Source organism: Aulostomus chinensis, chromosome 15, assembly GCF_037954235.1.
Source record: "Aulostomus chinensis isolate RoL2024-O1b breed Wild chromosome 15, RoL_Achi_v1.0, whole genome shotgun sequence".
NCBI classification, from domain to species: Eukaryota; Metazoa; Chordata; class Actinopteri; order Syngnathiformes; family Aulostomidae; genus Aulostomus; species Aulostomus chinensis.
In genome coordinates this window covers 27,739,562-27,743,830 of record NC_141334.1, presented here as the reverse complement: position 1 = coordinate 27,743,830, position 4,269 = coordinate 27,739,562, and the positions used below count along the sequence as shown (strand labels likewise).

Below are 4,269 nucleotides of genomic sequence, written 5' to 3'. Positions count from 1 at the left end.
TTGTCTCTAAAGGCTCTGTAGTAAGGGTGAATATCTAGATCCTTTTATTTATAATTTTAGTGAATACAATTGTACTTTTATAACTTTCCAAATGAATTGTTATTTGCACATGCAAATATGATGCAGGAGGAAATAAAGCTTATTATTCAGTTGTAGATACTTCACCAAGTGTTAATCTTTCACATATGTTTAAGTAATGTATTTGAAAGGTTTTTGATAAGCTGTCTGTTCAATATGAATAGGCTGTTGGACATTGAAAACTAAATATTGTTCTGGGACCTCACTGGTCCCCATGTGAAACAAAATAGGAAATAATTAAATAATCACCTCTTGCTTCTTACTACAGATTTTGTGTGCATTTAAATATCATCTCTCTCTCTCTCTCTCTCTCTGTCTGTCTCTCCCCCCTCCCCCAGGTGAATGTGGCGGTGTAAGGGGTGCTCAGTAGTGGTATCAAGCAGGCATGACTTACTGAACCATTATAAGCACAAACATCCACATTTTGGTCGCACTGCAAGGTATCCATGCACTTTGAAGACATGGAATGCTTTAATTGTGCATCACAGTAGAGTGCATTCAACACAAGTTGGTCACCACCAAAAAGATTTGTCTGTTTTTAGCTGTCATATATGTAAATGCAAAGGTTTATCTAATGAAACAGTTCTATCTTTATATTAACACACATCTGAAGAGAAATGAAAGTGTCTCTTGTATGTTTGTTGGGTGTAGTTTTAAAACCTGTATTTATGGAACTTTCAAGTCTCATAAGAGTCGTAAACACACACCTCACACCCTGACTGATTTTATACCAGGTATTGTGACCATGCAGGATGGAAGATGAGCTTGAAAAATAAACTGGCAATATGCAGGACGCATTTGAGAAAGCTTGGATGCCGTGAGGTGCTGGTGAACTCAATCAAGAACAAACCAGGAGGCAGAGCAAATGCTGCCTTTGGAATAAAAAAGCCAAAGCGGTCAGAAGTGAACTACCGTCCCCCATATCCTATCGGAGAGTCTGAGGAAAGTCTTGAGCAACCGAGAGTGGAACTTCTTTCAGATGTTAAGAGAAGAAACAACAGAGAGACCGTGAGAAGTAAAATGGATAAGACATTTGCATCCAGGAGATATGCAGTTGAACGTGACACACCAATGATAAAGGACTTCCAGGCAAGATGGCCAGCGCTCTTTGAAGTAGATGAGGTATGTCCTATATGAAATTTGCAGAGAGCAGTTGTATATGAATTAAAATCTGTAGTGCAATGGAAACTAAAAACAAATATGCATTCTTTTTTCAGTCCTTGTTGGTGTTCATATTATTGCTACATGTCACATCAGCTTATGTTTATCATGATTTTGTGTCTCTTCAGATAAATGCAGAATTCAAACGAATCACCACGATGCTCTGCAGTCCAGATTTCTGTCTCAACTGGAAGTGCAGTCAGACAAGCTGTTGAAGCTGTTCAACAAAGGAGGAGGACAGATTGGCAAGCGTCTACAAAGCATTTTGACTTGCGTGACTGAAATAAGAGAATTTGAGAATTTTGAGATTGTGCTGATTGGTGTTCACATTGAGTTTGAACAAGGAATTTTTTTCCAAATATTTTTTCTTCCTTGATATAGGATGATGTTGATGGAAGGGGGGAATGCATTCTCAAGGCCTTGTGTGTGTACCTCAACGAGGACCCAGATTGTCTACTTCGGGAGTCTGTGGTGAGGACATGCAGGTTCAATCCCAAACCACCCCTACACACTCGCTCTCCACCGCGACTGTCCCTCCCGATGAAGTCACACTTGCCGCTGTGGAGGGCGCTTGAATTGAAGTGGAAGGGCATAATAAAGACGGGCAGGTATAGGACGCGCTACTCACTCCACCGGAAAACGGCAGCACTCATCACCATGGCAACAGACGGACACAGGCTTGAGCGCTACGGCACAGGTTACAAGATTTATAAGTGATTCCACGAGTTTTTCAACCCCACGGTTTGACATTTCTAAGCAAAGAAATGAAGCCATGTGAATGTTGTTGCTAACTGTGATAAATATCACAAAAATTCATCTCGATTGAAGTACTTTTATTTATTGCTCCTTTGCGGCTTCGCGCTGCGGAAAAAATCTCTGGCTGAACAAATGATGTGAATTAATTGATGATAATGTTTCACATATTTTTGGCATATTTCAATTTTGCGTGTTATGATACTGTTTTGATTCATCTGCTACCCACCTGTGCGGAATTAATTACCCGCCCGTGAAATTCCAGAACAATTAAAGCCCGTCCGTTTCAGTGAATACTGTTCAGGCAACACGTTTGTTCCCAAGCTGGTGCAGGACTCTGCTGGGCATGTGCGGAACTCACATTTCTATGCTGTTTCCGAGCTCGTTTTGCCTTTGCACTTCCTGCAAAAGCCGCCGTGAGTGAGCACCGATGCAGACTCGCTACGTGAGGGCTGATGGGTCCACTCGCCTTCTGCCCTATGTGATTTGGGACGGCCCTTAACATGGCGGAGCCTCCGCGGGCACGCGCAAACGGGCGAGTGTGTAGTGAGAGTGTGTTGGGGGCGTTCTTGTCACTCACTGCTTTCCCTTACATTGCACACTACCCTCTCTTTCCAACGAACTGTTCTGTTCTTTGTTGTTTGATACTGTTCTTCCTCTTTTACTGTTCCCTCAGCAGGCAGAAGACGAAATCCACATCCAAGAAGCCATTGATGAGGCGACAGTGGGAATCTGTGTTGTGAAACATGAGGCCACCAGAAGACCAGACGACATCGGGATCGTCTCGGAAGGACTGCAGGTACTGCAGGATCTGGACAGCGTTGCATTGGCTGTGGCCATGTCGTTCGGCTTGATGTATATGATCAACCTGAACTACCCTGATGATCTGAAGTACTCTTTTGAAGCGGTCCAGAAAATTGTGATGGAGCTGGAAGGCACCGTGCTTTCTAAGAAAGTTCAGGTTCTGAAAAACAGACTCTGTGAATGAGCCGTTGCAACAGGTTCATCTGGACACGTACAGCAGTTTAGGCATTTTTCATGGACCGTTTCTGCAGCTCTCTGTTACCTTTGAAACGACTGTGTCAGTGGACATGGTTTTATTTGTTTTACCTTCCAAAACAAGTTGGCCCTGATTTCCAAGCTAATGTGTGGGGTTGTGGTGTGACTCTTTTCGTCTTGAATAGAGTAGCACAAGTTCTTACAAAGCTGCCTTTTCATGGACTGGATATCTGCACAGGTACCATGGTTTTATTTTAAAAAAAAAATGTTTTTTAATTTTCCAAAACAGGTTGCCAGATGTTTTAATTTCAAATATAAAAAAAGCTCAAGCTGAGGATTGTTTGATTTCTGATTTCCAAGCTATTATCAGGGGTTTGTGGTGTTTGACTGTTTTTGTCTTGAGAGTAGCAAAGGCTGGATCTGACAGCGTTGCATTGGCTTGAGCCATGTTAGACTTGCAATTCACAGAAAGTTCCCTGATGGTCTGAAATGATGCAGAAAATTTGATGGAGCTTAAAAGCAGAAGTTCTCACAAAGCTGTATGCTGTACCTTGCCTATAACCCTTATGCAAACTTTTGCATTTTGAAATAAAAAAAAGTGAAACTCGTTGCATTCTTGCTCAAAAAATGCAAACTTAGTTGATGCTTGTAAGAATTAATTGGTAATCTTTGTTTATGTTAAATATAATTAAATAACTATATAAATAATATTGGTTAATCAAGAAGCAATTATGTATTGCAAATGTAAAAAAATCATTTCAGTAGCCCTGTGACCACCAGATGGCAGCTGAGACTAAGAAGTGACGGCGAGTTTCAGTGGATGACTGTTGAAGAGCAGGTAGGAGAGTCTTGTCACCTGACCTGGGAGAGCAGAACCTGTTTGGCAGGTTTTGACCAGAGGTGTCGGCATTCATACCTGACAGACAGCAGGGCGTGTTCTTGTGTTTGAGCTCAGATGAGAAGCAAAGGGATGGCACACCTCACCCAGCTGACATCTGACATCACATGATGTCAGCAAACAAGAGCGTGTGACAACACAGCGCTACTGTAAACAATAGCTGTCTCTGGGGACAGAGAATCATACCCAGCTGGGTAAGACAAAGCTGTAAATCTACATTCCCAAATCTTAAAAAGCGACCGCGAGGGAATCCTGGTAGTGTTTCCTCCTGGCTGACGAGATGAATCAGGACCTAACAAGCGTGCTCCTAAAAATACCTTCCTGTTGGGAGATGAGGATACAGCCCAGCCTCAGTGGAACATTCCCACATTCCCTCCCTC

At 42.4% G+C, this 4,269-nt stretch overlaps 1 long non-coding RNA gene across 1 annotated transcript; it reads left to right on the top strand.

The window, feature by feature from the left end:
- The first annotated feature begins 737 nt into the window (after window positions 1-737).
- Window positions 738-3,582, top strand: LOC147249317 (uncharacterized). Its single transcript, XR_015119502.1, has 3 exons — window positions 738-1,200; window positions 1,368-1,710; window positions 2,669-3,582. It is a non-coding gene; the product is annotated as an uncharacterized LOC147249317 (long non-coding RNA).
- The last annotated feature ends 687 nt before the right edge of the window (window positions 3,583-4,269 follow it).